The sequence below is a fragment of the Botryllus schlosseri genome, chromosome 16, assembly GCF_051294905.1.
Source record: "Botryllus schlosseri isolate E-star chromosome 16, Bs_hap1, whole genome shotgun sequence".
Classification (NCBI taxonomy): Eukaryota; Metazoa; Chordata; class Ascidiacea; order Stolidobranchia; family Styelidae; genus Botryllus; species Botryllus schlosseri.
Genome location: NC_137251.1, coordinates 21,729,418 through 21,749,263, shown reverse-complemented (window position 1 = coordinate 21,749,263; position 19,846 = coordinate 21,729,418). Strand labels below are relative to the sequence as shown.

At 38.4% G+C, this 19,846-nt stretch overlaps 3 long non-coding RNA genes across 3 annotated transcripts; 1 reads left to right on the top strand and 2 right to left on the bottom strand.

The window, feature by feature from the left end:
• Positions 1 to 829: 829 nt before the first annotated feature.
• LOC145459412 (uncharacterized) lies at positions 830 to 5,402 on the bottom strand. The gene is made up of 2 exons (XR_013921403.1): positions 5,274 to 5,402; positions 830 to 4,954 (listed from the first exon to the last, which is right to left on the bottom strand). It is a non-coding gene; the product is annotated as an uncharacterized LOC145459412 (long non-coding RNA).
• Positions 5,403 to 10,382: 4,980 nt separating this feature from the next.
• On the bottom strand, positions 10,383 to 11,250 carry LOC145459393 (uncharacterized). Its single transcript, XR_013921370.1, has 2 exons — positions 10,844 to 11,250; positions 10,383 to 10,746 (listed from the first exon to the last, which is right to left on the bottom strand). It is a non-coding gene; the product is annotated as an uncharacterized LOC145459393 (long non-coding RNA).
• Positions 11,251 to 17,263: 6,013 nt separating this feature from the next.
• LOC145459392 (uncharacterized) lies at positions 17,264 to 18,318 on the top strand. Its single transcript, XR_013921369.1, has 2 exons — positions 17,264 to 17,857; positions 17,955 to 18,318. It is a non-coding gene; the product is annotated as an uncharacterized LOC145459392 (long non-coding RNA).
• Positions 18,319 to 19,846: the final 1,528 nt, after the last annotated feature.

Genomic DNA, 19,846 nt, shown 5'->3' with positions numbered 1-19,846 from the left:
GGCATTTTCAGAAAAACAATAAATTAGATTAGAACTAAAATTAGAGCATAGAAACATTTGACAAATTAGAGTAGAATTAGAATTAGAGCATAGTAACATTTCACAAATTAGATTAGAATTAGAGCATAGCAACATTTCACAAATTAGATTAGAATTAGATTACTGGCATTTCGCTCTGATTTAGTTAAATTAGACAACTAGAATTATCTAGTTGTCCAAGTCTGATCGCAGCGAGAGTCCCGTAGGGGCCAGGTTACCCAATGTCCATCCAAGAAGTCGCTGCTTAAGAGATTCGGTGTCCTAAACATAGATGATGTGCGGAAACTAGGTATCAGTTCCACTGCGGTCGTTTCCCCGAATATTTCAATGACTTTTTTACCTCGGAATCAAAAGCGCACCAAGTACAACACACGCGCGTTCACGTCGTCTAATTATCATATGATCAACCGAAAAGATCATCGCTCCATCAAATATGCCGTACCTGATGTGTGTACCAGTATCCCGCCGGCTATCCGACAGTCGACGAGCATGTCCACATCATTCAAGTCGAAATACAAGCAATTACTACTAAATGAATACTCACTCGTGCATCCTCAAGATAACCGGACCACGACTGACCTATCGATCTCGCCTTCCATGCCACCCCATTTTGTCGCTTGCTGTTTTCTATACTATCTTCTTTACTTTTCATTCAGTGTGCAATGTGCATGCCTCCTCTTTACATCGCCTAGGGCAGAGGTTTCAAACTCAAATGTGCTCGCGGGCCAATTTCCTAGTTTTGATGACGCCGCGGGCCGCACCATCAATAATAGGGGTTTTCAATACAATATCCATTGTATAATAATATTTATTAACTCGAAGACTTTTCGGGTGCCTCTTTTCAAGAGTTAACGGCACACTAAAGGGATTTAAACAGATTTAAAAGCAAAACCAAAAAGGCAAAGTATGACGCAACAATCAAAATCACAGACCATGAAATTCGCATTGTACCAATGGCAACAATAACAAACTATATGAAGTATACGGACATACGGTACCAGTGATGAGCGGATGTTGGATTTTGAGAATCCGAATCCGTCCGACAGTTTTGGTGTCTGCGGAACTATCCGTCCGACTCCGGATAATCTCATCCAACTATCCGAATTTATCCGGAAATCTCCTACAAGAATCCGAAAAATCCTTATCGAATAATGATATCGCAGAATATCAATTGTACAGCTGAGCTTAGTTACAGTTCTGCACTAGAAGATCACTAATTGTATCTATGGAATGAACAAAAATTGGAATTTCATTTATAGGAAAGTTAACGCAAAGAAACAACGCTACTAATTTGAAGTAAGTGTGCGAATGAAAGTGGTATCTCGATCAAAAGCAAATGTAAAATGACAAAGATTATTAGGCCATGGCCATATGTAACAATCAGTAGGCATTTAACCATATCACCCAATATATATCAAGAAGTAATAGTAGCAAGTTGTGACCATGGAATTTCACTATCGGGAGATGGTCAATGTTAGATGCAGATAAGCCACATTTTGCCCACAAGTGCTGGAAGGCGTGAAGGCCTGTTTAGTAGCAACTTGCTGATGCTTATAATACCTTTGGTCAATCAGTTCAAAGCTTCGAGCATGACGCTTATAGTCGTGTCACACAAGATGTGAATAATAGCACCATCCTGATTCCTGAATGTCCCACAATCTGTCCAAATTTCCTCTCCAGTAGCTGGTTAGTAGTTGTCTTGCCGACTTGTTTATTGGACGAGAAGAAACTCATCTTCAACTGTGCTGTATCCTTGGCCTTTTGGATATGGTTTGTAAGGTTCATTGTACCACTTGATAACGTGTGGTGTTTCAATTGAACATAGAAATTATAGCATTCAGCAGAGCCAGTGGGCCCCGTGGATATACTCAGCTATCGCAGCTATCACTTGTGGATACACTCAGCTATCACAGCTATCGCAGCTATCACCAAAAATCGCAGACATACAGGTCATTTAAAGGTCACGTATCGTTTAGGACGCAGCTATCAATCAGCTCCGGAGCACGTCTGGGTTCAAATAGTGCGCAGCTATCAGCTTCGGAGCACGTCCGGGATGAAATAGTGCGCAGCTATCAGCTCTGGAGCACGTCTGGGTTCAAATAGTGCGCATCGGATCATCCGTATCATTGCCAAAGCCCCACGGGGGCCTGGATGTGCAACTGATAAATCGCTTCTCAAAAGATTTGGTGTTCTAAACTTAGAAGATATGAGGAAGCTAGAAATTGCCAAGTTTATGTATCAGTTCCATTGCGGTCAATGTCCCTCAAATTTCAAGGACTACTTCACCTCGGAGACAAAAGCGCACAAGTACAGCACACGCGCGTCAACGAAGAACAACTACCATATGATCAGGACTGAATACAAGAAAACGCATTGCTCTATCAGGTATGCCGGACCTCAATTGTGGAACAGCATCTCGCCGGCTATCCGACAGTCGTCGAGCATGTCCGCATTCAAGTCGAAATACAAGCAATTTCTTCTAAATCAATACTAGCCAGTCTTCAGGTTTACCGGACCACGACCTAACATCGACCTCGCCCTCCGCCACATGCCACCCCATTTCGTCGCTTGCGTCTTATATTCTCTGCATTACTTTTCATTCAGTGTGCATGCCTCTTATTTACTTCGCCTAGGCTAAGGTGGGTGTCTGATCCTAATGGCTACTCCAAGTTGTTTCGACACCTTCCTATCTTTTCATTGTATCGCAATCTTGTGATGTTTTGAAACGATGAAAATATTAATAAACCTGACTGACTGACTGACCGGAGCACGCCCAGATGCAAATACTGCGCAGCTATCAGCTCAAAAGCACGTCTGGGTTCAAATAGTGCGCAGCTATCAGCTCAAAAGCACGTCTGGGTTCAAATAGTGCGCAGCTATCAGTTCCGGAGCAAGTCTGAGTTGAAATAGTGCGCAGCTATCAGCTCCGGAGCAAGTCCGGATGCAAATAGTGCGCAGCCATCAGCTCCGGAGCACATGTGGACTCGAATTATGCGCAGCTATCGGCTCCAGAGGTAGTCCGGGTTGAAATAGTGCGCAGCTATCAGATCCGGAGCACGTCCGGGATGAAATAGTGCGCAGCTATCAGCTTTGGAGCACGTCTGGGTTCAAATAGTGCGCAGCTATCAGCTCAGAATCACGTCTGGGTTCAAATAGTGAGCAGCTATCAGCGCTGGAGCTTGTCTGGGTTGAAATAGTGCGCAGCTATCAGCTCTACGAGAATACCGTACTGATGATAACCATGTCAGGCGAGCTCATGTCCAATCATACCATCTTTTATCAGTTCACATATTATATATCGTTAGACTGGCAATAAGTATGGTATTATTATTATTATTATTATTATTGGAATAGTGGCGCTTATAACCGATTAGGTCTTTTGCGCCACGTACGAGATGATTAGCGTAAACAATATTTCAAAGATATTTCGCACACGACAGAAGTAAGTATGGTATACTTTGTGTTTTAGCTAATAAATCTGATAACATGGCTGATCTTATAGTATTGTCTATTCTTGAATGGTTAGAATGGTAGTGGCAATAGTTGATCTATATTATCTTGGACTCTTGACAAACATTTTTAGACTGCTACCAGTCATATCGCAAGGTGTCAGCTGTATGTAATTGGTTATTGAATTGATGACTTCTTTCTATAGGCCTGTAATCAAATCTCACATTAGGTTACAACTATCCGGAAATATCCTATCAAAAGTTACAACTATCCGACAATATCCGAAAAAATATTTGTGATAATATCCGAGTCCTATCCGACTGCCACAAAATCGTCTAATATCCGGTCCGAATGCCATCCGAGTCCGTCCGATGCTCATCACTGTACGGTACTAAAATAGCAACGCAATTCGTAAATAAACAGTTACACACACAAAACAAGCACTAATGGGAAATTTGTAGGTTATTGAGGAAATCTTTCTGTCTACATAAAATAGGTTTGTTCAACTGAATAATAGTAGACTCCAACACTTTTAGATGAAACAAAGACCTACTACGCGCAATGACAGTGAACATATTGTCATCATAGTGCTGTGCACAGGCGAGGTTTTCACTCAAATGCTGACCGATTGACGAAGCATAAGCTTGATAATCGTCATAGCAGTCTGTTTTGGCAGCCAATTTGCACTGACGTGTGAGCTCCGTGCGAGTATTTGCGCATGTTTTTGACCGAATCAATTTTGGGATATGCTGCTTAATACGCTCAAACAATCTTTGAGATGTACGTCCTACACACCTACTATCACAGTGGCACTTGTATTGGTAAACAATATTACTTGCATTAAAGGCAGGAAGTACATCTTTTCGAGAGTTGGGCAACATGGGTTTCGTTGTGTACACCACATGCGTGTTTACGCTGTAATAACAACGGTGAACAGCCGATTTAATGAGTTTTTCAAAACGGTTGGACGTAGTACGGGGAAGAATATCATAGTGAATCTATCGAGTTATAAACTCAATGATATCGAAGATTTCGTCTTGTCACATGGATTGAATTTCTGTTTGCCTCCCAACAACGTAAAGAGAGAAGAAATATTCGCCGATTTCGAGGTATTAATTGGTCAATTACAACACCATAAACCAGTATCTCCGGAATGTTTTTCCGCAATGAAAGCAAAAATCAGTGATCTTGCACATGCGTATATTGTGGCACCCCAGTGGACGCCGGTGATTTTCTGATGAACAAGGATTGTCTTAAAACCATCAAATCTTTACGTTCAAATGAAAAGATTGTCATCACAAAACCTGACAAAGGCTCTGGAGTTGTGACTTTGAACCGGGCAGATTACAACATGAAAATGGAATCCGTTCTCCATGATTCGTCCAAGTTCACCAACCTGGGTCCTGCCGATGTGAACGACAACACGCGCAAGTTAGAAATGAAGCTGCAACGTCGCCTTCTGAAACTAAAAAAGGATGGAGTCCTTTCCTCTAATTTGTACGAGTCTCTACGTCCGTCGGGATCGCAGCGGCCGCGTATGTACGGTTTACCGAAAACACATAAAGATAACGTACCTCTTCGCCCCATACTGTCTATGTGTGGATCGGCACAACATAATTTAGCTAAATGGCTTAACACCGTCATTGAACCAGTTCGATCCTTGTATACGCACCACTGTCTTCGCGACTCGTTCACGTTTGTAGAAGAACTAAAGCGCGCTAAATTAAATCCGTCCAATCTATTTCTTAGCCCATTTGATGTGAAAAGTCTTTTTACCAACGTACCACTGTCGGAAACTTTTGAAATCTGCGCAGACGCACTTTATGATGGCACGCTTGAACCTCCGAAATTACCACGTGATATATTTCTTGAATTGTTCCAAACTGCTACTAGCTGCGTTGAATTCAGCTTCAATGACACGATAGTAGTAGGATAAAGCAATTTTGTTGCCGGCCAATCCCAGAAGGCCACGTCGCCTTAATTGCCACGCCTACATTGCCACATCATCCTAATTGCCACGCCCCTTTTCATGCCCAACCCTAATCACCACGCCTATATGACGCCCATTGCCAGGCCTAGATATTCTAATGTTTTGTGAATTTCAATACCGATTTTCCATGTGTATTTAGCAATATGTATTGAATAACTTGCTTCCGAGAAATAAATATCATTCATTATACGTTAGAATTCAGCGCTTTTCATATCTTCTAACACTTTACTCAGTCTCCTTGAAATAGCATTGTATAGTGTACGAGTTCATTTTATTTCGTAAAAAGAGCATATCAATGATATCGTTGATCGTTATTGCGTCGATTCACTAGCTGAAATCCTCCAGATCGGTTGATGTTTCGAGGTACACCGCTTTGCTGCCGTCCGACACTGCGATCCGAGTTCCTGCGTTCGATCTGTCCGTTTTGTTTGATGTAGCGATCACTGGCTTGTAGTATATACGATACGAGCGGAAGGTTGGGATTAGCAACAACTACGCTGGGCGAATAGATGACGAATTCATCAGCTCGCAGTATAACCGCTACCTGTATAATGTTTGCATGTCGAGTATAAGGGTATTTAACTCAGCACTAAAATGCCAACGGCTAGCCGCAGGGGTCCGGTTCTCGTTGCTATAATTAAACGAACACCTTCGCCGCAGGTACGCGATCACCGACGTTATAATGATAAGGACAAATTAGCCGCATGAAAGCGAGTCTAATGAATATAACGACAGACAACAAGTTAGTTGAAAAGTAAAACTAATCGTGACCGATGCAAGACGACGTGAAACAGCGCTTTCGCTCGATTCTTGTAGTGACCACATTTCATACGATTCAGTCCTTTTCATGTCACTAGAATAAGGGTGATTAAACCGACAGTGAAACGCCGCCGACGTCTTATAACGTAATAATGTAAGCTGCGTCGGGTGCTGCTATAATGTTCGGAGCGAATATAGTAGAAAGTCCACGTCTGGACACCTATATGCAGATGCGCATACTACCGTAGTAAAACACATAACAGAATGCAGGCAAAATTCGATATTGCTTTGTGATGATTTTGATGTTGTTCCATACCGATTAGGAAGATAGGACTCCTAATTTCCTAACTAACTACAAAATCCCTAGTAACATAGTCGGACGCATAACGGAATTTACGCAAAATCGGTATTGCTCTGCGATAATTTTGACCACTATGTTTTGATAATAACTTGCTTCCGAGAAATAAATAACATTCATTATACGTTAGATGATACCTTTCCTTGATATTCTATTATGTGTATTTAGGGCTTATGCGACATCACTATGTTGGCGACAGGCCTGATTTGAACACACTAATTTTGCGAATTAAACTTATCGCTCAACACGGACACTCAATGAAGAGCACCCTGGAGACCCACATAAATGCTCCACAATTCTTGACATATAATATACTGAGCATATAATAAGATGACAAAACCTATACTTGAGTACTCCGAAATGTACAAGTACTTTACCTTTTCACGACGTTTTTGTAAGATGAATACTAATTTTATTGAAAAAATGAAATTTATGTTCTCAAGTAGGTTTTTTGTCTACACGCACCAACAACTCAAGTATTTATGACACAGGAGTGATTCATTAAGTATAGCGCAAGCAGGCCAAACCTATAATTGAGTGCTCCAAAATGTACAAGTACTTCGCTATGTACTCCCTCCACGTAAAAAGTGACAGATTTAGGCAAAAGTTGCTATAGAACTGCGTTAGTTTTAAAGTTGTTCCATCATGCAATGTGTGATGAAATTTGGTATGCTGCATAATCACAATGCCCTGGAGCTCATTTAGATACGTTTTTTTAATGTAGTTACACATTCTAGTTGTTTCGATGTAAGGAAAAAATCATTCGATAACTCGATAGTTAACACGCGTTGATGTAACTTTCCTCATTTGTATGCATAGCCTACGCGAAATTATTATTAGCATCTTCGAAACTTTTGGTCTAGTTCATCCGCTTGCATTTCGAAACGGACCATCACGACAAGACTCTAACCCACCACATCCGAGGTTTCAGTTGATCATATCGAAGAATATCATGTCCATTCGTGTTACCACCCACAGATTTCGCCATCCTCACACGGTAGTGCTAAGACACAGACAAGATGCGGTGCTGGAAATATTGAAAATGAGAAAGCAGACCTTGGTGTCATTTGATTTGGATTTTACACCCGATGAACCCACCATTCGTACTGCGCATTGGGATGAGGATTCTATCATTGATGTCGAGGGAAAGGAGATATACAGATTTGTTGGTGTCGTGAATATTCAACGAAAGTCGGGGTATATGCTTGTGCATGGTTCGCGTATTTGACTGTGAAGATATCGCTATACATAACGTGCTGTTCACCGTATCGATAGCACCAACGAATATCCGTGAAAGGGTTGTAATCTCGGTGAAATAGTGTGCGACACATTTTTCATGATTATTCGCTGCGCACTATAGATCGAATATGTCCAAGATTACTGCTAGTGATATATACGTCATAATGGATCGGATTGACCCGATGAACTGGTATAGGTTTGCACGAGAAAAACTTGAGCTATCTGACAATGAAATTGCCGAATGCCAATACATGGATTGCTATAACTTAACTGAGCAACGATATCAAATGATACAGTTATGGATTCGTAAAAATGGTCGTTACGCTACGATGAACAAACTTAAAGAATTAGTTTACAGTTGTCTGTATCAGATACCTTCGAATGGATTGAGAGACATAACGTACTAAGAGGAAAATAATATTGTGTAGACTGGAGAATAATGAAGATGCTCTCAGAAGACTTCAATATCGGTTTATACGCAATCATATGCTCATGTATGCGAAGCTGGTATTGCTTTTACATCGCAAATCAAAAAAAGGATTCTGATATCAAGAAAGTATGCCAAGATCTGAAAGAAGCTCTACACCTTGTTCTGGACGAATAGTTAATGTGCTTGCCCGTTATTACCTCAAATAAACTGAACATGTGTATTTAATTGTGTAAAATGTGTTATAAAAGTCGGTCTACGGAAGTGAATAGACAAGTCTGGACCTGTCTATATTACAGCATATTGGAGATAGATTGTGAATGCGTGAGCTGGACTAACTTTTTACGTAGTTCGAAATCGCCACTTCTATACATTAATTCAAAGTATTTGTCAGTCATCGCAGCACCGCTCATATTGCGCACCATCTATTTATTTCACGGATAACAAATTACTCTTGCTTTTATCAGAGGATACTTTCCTAGGGTTTGCTTACTAACAGTACTTAGTTTTGATTAATGAAAAAATATAGTGATTGAAAATAGATCACTGGATTATAGTTTACAGAAAACTCCACAATTCTATGTGACGTCCTTGCATGCCAACAACCTTCGAACTATTCGCCACCTCATAAACACGCAATTTTTACAGGCTCACACACTTTGCGGCGTCTGAAGTAGAATTTCAGCGTCGTTGTTTGCTATAAGCCGGGAAATTAGAGTCGCTGCTTCGCGCAATTTTACAGGCAGTCTCACACACTTTGCTGCATCTGAGCTTCATACTAATACATGCATAATTTTTTGCATGACGAGAAAACGGGTAATTAAATCATCAATAAACGCCTCACCACAATTCTTGACATATAATATACTGAGCATATAATAAGCTGACAAAACCTATACTTGAGTACTCCGAAATGTACAAGTACTTTACCTTCACACGTCGTTTTTGTAAAATGAATACTAATTTTAATGAAAAAAGTAAAAATTATGTATATATAATTTATGAGCTATTCTAAAATTCGCTACGCCTGATCGTATCAAAGTCGCTCAACTATAGCATAGATTGTGCCAGCAAAATGCAAATTCGTATTAAGGGTAGCCTGCCTGGTCCCGCTTATTACTCGTAGATAGAATCGAAAAAACTAATCGAAAATATTTACGGAGTTTGGATGCGGCATATTCGGGCTTTTAAAACTTATTCATACTCATGATTCGAAATACTTTAACTAACTTATGTTTTCGACATAAGATAAGCGCGAAGTGTACAAATTTCGAAGTTGCGCAAATACCACAAACTTTGCTTGCTTTCAGAGCCGGCACTAAATGCAAGACAGACTTTACGCAAAACTTGCTATTCTGAAAATTTTGTCAAGGTAATGCTTTAAAAACTTATACTTGAGCACTACGAAATGTACAAGTACTTTATCTTTACACGACGTTTTTTGTAAAATGAATACTAATTTTATTGAAAAAATAAAAAATAAAAAAGAGCGAAAAATTACATTTTATCCCGGAACGCAACAATAAAAATCGTATGAATTTGTAAACTACTTATTCATGACATGATAATAATTCTACTTGTACACTTTTTTCCCATTTTATAACACTTTAAGTAGTACTTAACAGTTTCAGTTTAAATAAATTACGGAATATAAACTAATCGAAAAATTCGGTAACCAATTTCACGTAGGGTATGCATACAAATGAGGAAAATTACATCAACGCGTGTTAAACTAGTTGTATCGAGATATCGAATGATTTTTTCCTTCATCAAAACAACTAGAATGTGTAACTACATTAAAAAACGTATCTAAATGAGCTCCAGCGAAGGATTGCCCCATATGGAAACCTTCTTTATACTTTTAATTTTTCAAATTTCTACAGCTACGTAAGGAAATTGTTAGGGTTACCCACAATACATTACAGGTCAAATTTGATTCGATTACGGGCATTATACCGACAGAGATTTACGATAGTGTAAAATGACCTACCTTATGACATCAAATTTCGTCTTCTCTCCAAGTGGAAATCTCATGTTCTATAATATTGTCCATACCGAACAAATATAAATTTGCCTGCGCTGCTGCTTTGCATGAATACTTCGCTCACATAGTAACCAATTTCTGGTGGATTCCGAATCGATATAGACAGAAATGCGGAAAGTTACATTGGCATGTCTTAACTTCTACCAATATGTAGGCCTACCTACCTATAATCTTATCGGCCGTAGCGCTCACGCAAAGCATTATCAAGTAAAGGAAAATCTCCTAATTCTCATCTAGATACATATTTATTCGGACAATATCTCCTTACAGGGTGAGAACAGTTGTTTTCTCAAGGTCTTCATATCTTCCTCACTCAAGCGCGGTAAGACTAGTTTGACTTTGCGGCATTCAGGATTATATCTCACGAAGCTCTGAATGGAATTCACGTATTTCTCATCGATTCTCGTTCTATCGCTATCACTGAGGTCGATTGCCTTTAGCTGTTAATTGAATAATAGGAGATTTATATCAATTTAAAAATGCAGAAACGAACTACATCGCTATATCGAGATCTATGATTGAGCAGAAAGATCTTACCGTATCGCATCGTTTTCCCATCTCTTCGCTCAGATTCCTGATTTGCATGGAAAGCATCTTGCAATTACACAGATTAAATTCTTCCACACGGGAATTGCACAAGACTTTAGTTACTGTTTTGTAGCAGGATGAAATGCCAGGATTTCTACTTAAATCCAGCGAATGCAGCTAAAACGTGGTGTGATGTTCAGATAGTTTACGAGACTACAAACGGCTCGAAGGCCGTAATAGATTAGTCATAATATTATTTACCGACGGTTGAGCAATTTTTTGCGATTTCTACTCCTAATAGCAAAAACTTATTCAACACCGAAGAAGATAATGAAGCTCGTGACCAGAAACACTTTATTGATGATGAAAATTCTATCGAACAATGAAATGTCATGCTTCAATATGACTAAAACTCACATAAGGCTAATTCCATTATAATTTAGCAAATTTTTTGAGATTTGTAATGCATACTCTCAGAATTGTCCAATATTTATATATGTTGTTCTTTTTTGAATTCCAAGTTTATTAAAAAAAAAAAAATTGAAAAATGTTCAGCGGTTCAAAAGATATTGCGATTTAAAATCCTCTCGTCACTAGGTGGCGCTACTTTCAAAAATCTTTGAAATCGATATTTTTCGCTTAAATGATGGTAGAGAACCAATTAAAATGTCCAATTAACCAATTCTGGGGCCAAGGAATTCAATAAAACCAACTGTTTCGCCCTAAACTCAATGAAAAAAAAGTTACGGATGAAAAAAAAAATGGGGGGGACGGGCTTGAAAATGTCTGTGGGATACGGCCTACACAAAAAAAAATTATTGTGAAATGTGCTTTCAAGGAGTATGGTTGATAAAAAGCTTGATTTTAAATTCCCCAGTTATTCCACCGTGAAATATGCATTACATAAAAATTTCATGGTCCCAACCCATATCCCTGCTCACCGTAAATACTATTATCACCAGTCAAATATATGAATAAATTTATTAGTTTTGGTTTTTGAAATTTTTCAAGTAGAATCCGTGCTGAACCACCGCATCAACAATAATAGAAGCAAGTAACAAAAGACATATTTACAATTGATCTTGAAATGTGGCAAGTCGACGATCCAAAATGCATGCCAAACACGAAACAATAAATATGTTCGGATTTTTGACTTTTGACTATACTAAGAGACAAAATGCAATTTCAACATATTTATTGTTTCGTGTTTGGCATGCATTTTGGATCGTCGACTTGCCACATTTCAAGATCAATTGTAAATATGTCTTTTGTTACTTGCTTCTATTATTGTTGATGCGGTGGTTCAGCACGGATTCTACTTGAAAAATTTCAAAAGCCAGAACTAATAAATTTATTCATATATTTGACTGGTGATAATAGTATTTACGGTGAGCAGGGATATGGGTTGGGACCATGAAATTTTTATGTAATGCATATTTCACGGTGGAATAACTGGGGAATTTAAAATCAAGCTTTTTATCAACCATACTCCTTGAAAGCACATTTCACAATAATTTTTTTTTGTGTAGGCCGTATCCCACAGACATTTTCAAGCCCGTCCCCCCCATTTTTTTTTTCATCCGTAACTTTTTTTTCATTGAGTTTAGGGCGAAACAGTTGGTTTTATTGAATTCCTTGGCCCCAGAATTGGTTAATTGGACATTTTAATTGGTTCTCTACCATCATTTAAGCGAAAAATATCGATTTCAAAGATTTTTGAAAGTAGCGCCACCTAGTGACGAGAGGATTTTAAATCGCAATATCTTTTGAACTGCTGAACATTTTTCAATTTTTTTTTTTTTTAATAAACTTGGAATTCAAAAAAGAATAACATTTGTAAATTTTGGACAATTCTGAGGGTATGCATTACAGCCCCTGTTAAATTATAATGGAATTAGCCATAAGCATTACACTGTGATTGAATATTTCAGTTAGAAAACAAAACAGATCTAGTTCAAATGATCACCTCATAAATTCCGAGACCATTATTTAACGAGATTAGTGAGTCTTCATCCAATTCGCAAGCTGAAAGTCGAACTGTTTTCGTGTAATGCTTTCTTACGAAGCATCCAATTTCTTTCAAGCCCTCCGGTTCCAATTCGGTATTGTAACTCAGATCAAGGCTTTCAACCTATAAATCCATCAATTTATATCAAAATGATCCACAAAACTATAGAAACGAGCGAGTACCCCGATATCAGCAAAACTTTCAAAAGCGCGAATTTCCTCAGGTGTAAGGTCACATCCTTTCATGATAAGAGTAACCGCCTTGTCTTTACAAAGTAAGGCAGGCAGCGCGATCATACACTCTTCATCCAGCTGATTGTAACTAATGTCAAGATATTGGAGCTAAAAAATATTGGAAACTGTAAATTTACGATCAGCAATGATCAGCCATAAAAATTCAAACTTATAACAGAAAAAAATGTTGTTTGGTCACTCACGTCATATTATAGGCTAAATGTGCTAAGATTAAACTAGAATTTCCCTCATTCATCTCTACACAGCCGCTCATACAGAATGTGATCATTAACAACTGTACCCAGCAATAATCGCACAGACCTTAATGTTTTTGAGCTGCATAGCAATGAAATCTGTTGACTGCAAGCGCGAGTTCACAACTGACAAATATGTTAGATCGCTCGAAATAGTCCCGAGTTGCGTAAAGTTAATGTTCTCCCTGTAGCTGAGATCGAGGTTTTTCAATTTCACCTACGGAAATGAGGTATTAGGAAATATCACTTCGAGAGGCTCTATACTAGATTAGCGCCTAGCTTTTTCCATCACCAATACCTGATGGTGCTGGATAAGTTTACTCAAAATAATCAGAAAATCTTCGGATCCACCACTTTCTTGCAGATTGAGCTCTGTCGAAGCACACTGCTTCATCAGCTCGCAGATTAATGGAATGAGTTTCTCAATGTCGTTGTGTGCTGTAACGCTGAGTTTTCTTATTTCGACCTGAACGAGCGCAAAACTTAACGCATAAAACGCTAAATGACCTATGAACAACCTAACACTGATCAACTCTGACTATAGTCTATCTAGTAAGGCTATCGAGACTAATGCCTATACCAGTAGCAAATGAGCATTATTCGCTGCGATACCAACAATTCGCGCCTTAACACATTAGTAATACAGAACAATGCGATAACGATAAAGCTGTATCTCAATATTTTACGGATAACATATACTGAAATAGAACGTGAATTTATAATGATCAATGACTACGAGTGGGATGTGCGAAGGCGTATACCCCAGATTCAAATCCGCGAATTTTATCCAATAGAATCTTGAGGAGGTTTTCATTGAGATGACATTGACGAAATTCTAACTCATACACGTGAGATTGGCGAATAAGAGAATTCGCGATATTATTTATGTCCAATTCAGTCATAGTTTGGTGATAGAGCCCATAAGGAATTTTCACTTCATCATGATCCGTAAGTACTAATTCATGGTACATCCTCTTTTCAGCTTGATGATGTAGATTATCCTACAATTATTTACTTTAATAACTCTATATTCTATGATGTAAAAGTAGTATCATAAACGCTATCGGATGATATTCAACGTCGAGCAATTCTTCTCGAATATAAGTACAAGTAGCGATTTGAAGGTGCGTAAGTAAATGTTTGTAGACTCAGACATTCAAATTATATTATCACCTAATACAGAAGTTAACACACGTCAATGTGCTTCGGAATTCACGAGAAATAAGAGAAGTATATTCATGTGTACACAATAGCGGAGAGAATATTTAAAATGTAGTAAGCAGGCCGATGGATATTCATTGAGTTGTATAAGCATAAAAAAACATTCCCGCGCGCTCCTAAACTCAACCCTGCCTAACCCTACCACCTAATCCTAAGACGCGCGCGGGAATGTTTTTTATGCTTATACAACTCAATAAATATCCATCGGCCTGCTTACTACATTTTAAATATTCTCTCCGCTATTGTGTACACATGAATATACTTCTCTTATTTCTCGTGAATTCCGAAGCACATTGACGTGTGTTAACTTCTGTATTAGGTGATAATATAATTTGAATGTCTGAGTCTACAAACATTTACTTACGCACCTTCAAATCGCTACTTGTACTTATATTCGAGAAGAATTGCTCGACGTTGAATATCATCCGATAGCGTTTATGATACTACTTTTACATCATAGAATATAGAGTTATTAAAGTAAATAATTTTAGGATAATCTACATCATCAAGCTGAAAAGAGGATGTACCATGAATTAGTACTTACGGATCATGATGAAGTGAAAATTCCTTATGGGCTCTATCACCAAACTATGACTGAATTGGACATAAATAATATCGCGAATTCTCTTATTCGCCAATCTCACGTGTATGAGTTAGAACAGGGGTGGGCAAACTTTTGAGCTCGCGGGCCGCATTCAACTTCTGAATCCATTCGCGGGCCGCACCAAAACGCAACATTGGTATTTGATCACATAGCGAGGACATGGAGATAATATATAGGCTTAAAACCAAACATTGCTTTGATGATATCGTACACGCGTCAGAAACAGTGGCGAGATTTCATAGGCTGGTCGAACTCAATAACCAATGTGTCAAAACTGTAGAGATGAAAGTCGATTGTCCCTATTCTTAGAACAGGATTGAAATTTGAATATGTGAGCACCTAACTGCTCATAGATTTACTAATTCCACTTTGGTTTAATGCCAGAACACACAATGCTGACAGCATCATAACCATGTTAGCATCAAACACGCTTGCACTATGTGTGATAAAATATAAACACCCTAATTCTACGCATACAAAGAACGAATCGGATAGTTAGATGGCATGAAAGATGACGACTGTGAATGAGAGATTTTTGAATATGAAATTGATACTAAACACAGAGCCATAACTGAGATTGGATGTAAATCGCGCGAAGCGCGAAAACATTTTTCATTTGAGATCAGCTACGCGGCCCCTTTTAGATGCTTTCACGCCCCCAAGGGGGCGAGCTGCTCAGTTTGAGAACCGCTGCCTTAGAATTATCATGTTGCAATATACTAAGAAAAAGTTGCATTAATTCGATTTTTAGTAAGCATTTTATCAATATTTTTAATAAGTTTCTTCAGACTCTCGCGGGCCGCACAGAACGGTGTTGCGGGCCGCATGCGGCCCGCGGGCCGTAGTTTGCCCACCCCTGAGTTAGAATTTCGTCAATGTCATCTCAATGAAAACCTCCTCAAGATTCTATTGGATAAAATTCGCGGATTTGAATCTGGGGTATACGCCTTCGCACATCCCACTCGTAGTCATTGATCATTATAAATTCACGTTCTATTTCAGTATATGTTATCCGTAAAATATTGAGATACAGCTTTATCGTTATCGCATTGTTCTGTATTACTAATGTGTTAAGGCGCGAATTGTTGGTATCGCAGCGAATAATGCTCATTTGCTACTGGTATAGGCATTAGTCTCGATAGCCTTACTAGATAGACTATAGTCAGAGTTGATCAGTGTTAGGTTGTTCATAGGTCATTTAGCGTTTTATGCGTTAAGTTTTGCGCTCGTTCAGGTCGAAATAAGAAAACTCAGCGTTACAGCACACAACGACATTGAGAAACTCATTCCATTAATCTGCGAGCTGATGAAGCAGTGTGCTTCGACAGAGCTCAATCTGCAAGAAAGTGGTGGATCCGAAGATTTTCTGATTATTTTGAGTAAACTTATCCAGCACCATCAGGTATTGGTGATGGAAAAAGCTAGGCGCTAATCTAGTATAGAGCCTCTCGAAGTGATATTTCCTAATACCTCATTTCCGTAGGTGAAATTGAAAAACCTCGATCTCAGCTACAGGGAGAACATTAACTTTACGCAACTCGGGACTATTTCGAGCGATCTAACATATTTGTCAGTTGTGAACTCGCGCTTGCAGTCAACAGATTTCATTGCTATGCAGCTCAAAAACATTAAGGTCTGTGCGATTATTGCTGGGTACAGTTGTTAATGATCACATTCTGTATGAGCGGCTGTGTAGAGATGAATGAGGGAAATTCTAGTTTAATCTTAGCACATTTAGCCTATAATATGACGTGAGTGACCAAACAACATTTTTTTCTGTTATAAGTTTGAATTTTTATGGCTGATCATTGCTGATCGTAAATTTACAGTTTCCAATATTTTTTAGCTCCAATATCTTGACATTAGTTACAATCAGCTGGATGAAGAGTGTATGATCGCGCTGCCTGCCTTACTTTGTAAAGACAAGGCGGTTACTCTTATCATGAAAGGATGTGACCTTACACCTGAGGAAATTCGCGCTTTTGAAAGTTTTGCTGATATCGGGGTACTCGCTCGTTTCTATAGTTTTGTGGATCATTTTGATATAAATTGATGGATTTATAGGTTGAAAGCCTTGATCTGAGTTACAATACCGAATTGGAACCGGAGGGCTTGAAAGAAATTGGATGCTTCGTAAGAAAGCATTACACGAAAACAGTTCGACTTTCAGCTTGCGAATTGGATGAAGACTCACTAATCTCGTTAAATAATGGTCTCGGAATTTATGAGGTGATCATTTGAACTAGATCTGTTTTGTTTTCTAACTGAAATATTCAATCACAGTGTAATGCTTATGTGAGTTTTAGTCATATTGAAGCATGACATTTCATTGTTCGATAGAATTTTCATCATCAATAAAGTGTTTCTGGTCACGAGCTTCATTATCTTCTTCGGTGTTGAATAAGTTTTTGCTATTAGGAGTAGAAATCGCAAAAAATTGCTCAACCGTCGGTAAATAATATTATGACTAATCTATTACGGCCTTCGAGCCGTTTGTAGTCTCGTAAACTATCTGAACATCACACCACGTTTTAGCTGCATTCGCTGGATTTAAGTAGAAATCCTGGCATTTCATCCTGCTACAAAACAGTAACTAAAGTCTTGTGCAATTCCCGTGTGGAAGAATTTAATCTGTGTAATTGCAAGATGCTTTCCATGCAAATCAGGAATCTGAGCGAAGAGATGGGAAAACGATGCGATACGGTAAGATCTTTCTGCTCAATCATAGATCTCGATATAGCGATGTAGTTCGTTTCTGCATTTTTAAATTGATATAAATCTCCTATTATTCAATTAACAGCTAAAGGCAATCGACCTCAGTGATAGCGATAGAACGAGAATCGATGAGAAATACGTGAATTCCATTCAGAGCTTCGTGAGATATAATCCTGAATGCCGCAAAGTCAAACTAGTCTTACCGCGCTTGAGTGAGGAAGATATGAAGACCTTGAGAAAACAACTGTTCTCACCCTGTAAGGAGATATTGTCCGAATAAATATGTATCTAGATGAGAATTAGGAGATTTTCCTTTACTTGATAATGCTTTGCGTGAGCGCTACGGCCGATAAGATTATAGGTAGGTAGGCCTACATATTGGTAGAAGTTAAGACATGCCAATGTAACTTTCCGCATTTCTGTCTATATCGATTCGGAATCCACCAGAAATTGGTTACTATGTGAGCGAAGTATTCATGCAAAGCAGCAGCGCAGGCAAATTTATATTTGTTCGGTATGGACAATATTATAGAACATGAGATTTCCACTTGGAGAGAAGACGAAATTTGATGTCATAAGGTAGGTCATTTTACACTATCGTAAATCTCTGTCGGTATAATGCCCGTAATCGAATCAAATTTGACCTGTAATGTATTGTGGGTAACCCTAACAATTTCCTTACGTAGCTGTAGAAATTTGAAAAATTAAAAGTATAAAGAAGGTTTCCATATGGGGCAATCCTTCGCTGGAGCTCATTTAGATACGTTTTTTAATGTAGTTACACATTCTAGTTGTTTTGATGAAGGAAAAAATCATTCGATATCTCGATACAACTAGTTTAACACGCGTTGATGTAATTTTCCTCATTTGTATGCATACCCTACGTGAAATTGGTTACCGAATTTTTCGATTAGTTTATATTCCGTAATTTATTTAAACTGAAACTGTTAAGTACTACTTAAAGTGTTATAAAATGGGAAAAAAGTGTACAAGTAGAATTATTATCATGTCATGAATAAGTAGTTTACAAATTCATACGATTTTTATTGTTGCGTTCCGGGATAAAATGTAATTTTTCGCTCTTTTTTATTTTTTATTTTTTCAATAAAATTAGTATTCATTTTACAAAAAACGTCGTGTAAAGATAAAGTACTTGTACATTTCGTAGTGCTCAAGTATAAGTTTTTAAAGCATTACCTTGACAAAATTTTCAGAATAGCAAGTTTTGCGTAAAGTCTGTCTTGCATTTAGTGCCGGCTCTGAAAGCAAGCAAAGTTTGTGGTATTTGCGCAACTTCGAAATTTGTACACTTCGCGCTTATCTTATGTCGAAAACATAAGTTAGTTAAAGTATTTCGAATCATGAGTATGAATAAGTTTTAAAAGCCCGAATATGCCGCATCCAAACTCCGTAAATATTTTCGATTAGTTTTTTCGATTCTATCTACGAGTAATAAGCGGGACCAGGCAGGCTACCCTTAATACGAATTTGCATTTTGCTGGCACAATCTATGCTATAGTTGAGCGACTTTGATACGATCAGGCGTAGCGAATTTTAGAATAGCTCATAAATTATATATACATAATTTTTACTTTTTTCATTAAAATTAGTATTCATTTTACAAAAACGACGTGTGAAGGTAAAGTACTTGTACATTTCGGAGTACTCAAGTATAGGTTTTGTCAGCTTATTATATGCTCAGTATATTATATGTCAAGAATTGTGGTGAGGCGTTTATTGATGATTTAATTACCCGTTTTCTCGTCATGCAAAAAATTATGCATGTATTAGTATGAAGCTCAGATGCAGCAAAGTGTGTGAGACTGCCTGTAAAATTGCGCGAAGCAGCGACTCTAATTTCCCGGCTTATAGCAAACAACGACGCTGAAATTCTACTTCAGACGCCGCAAAGTGTGTGAGCCTGTAAAAATTGCGTGTTTATGAGGTGGCGAATAGTTCGAAGGTTGTTGGCATGCA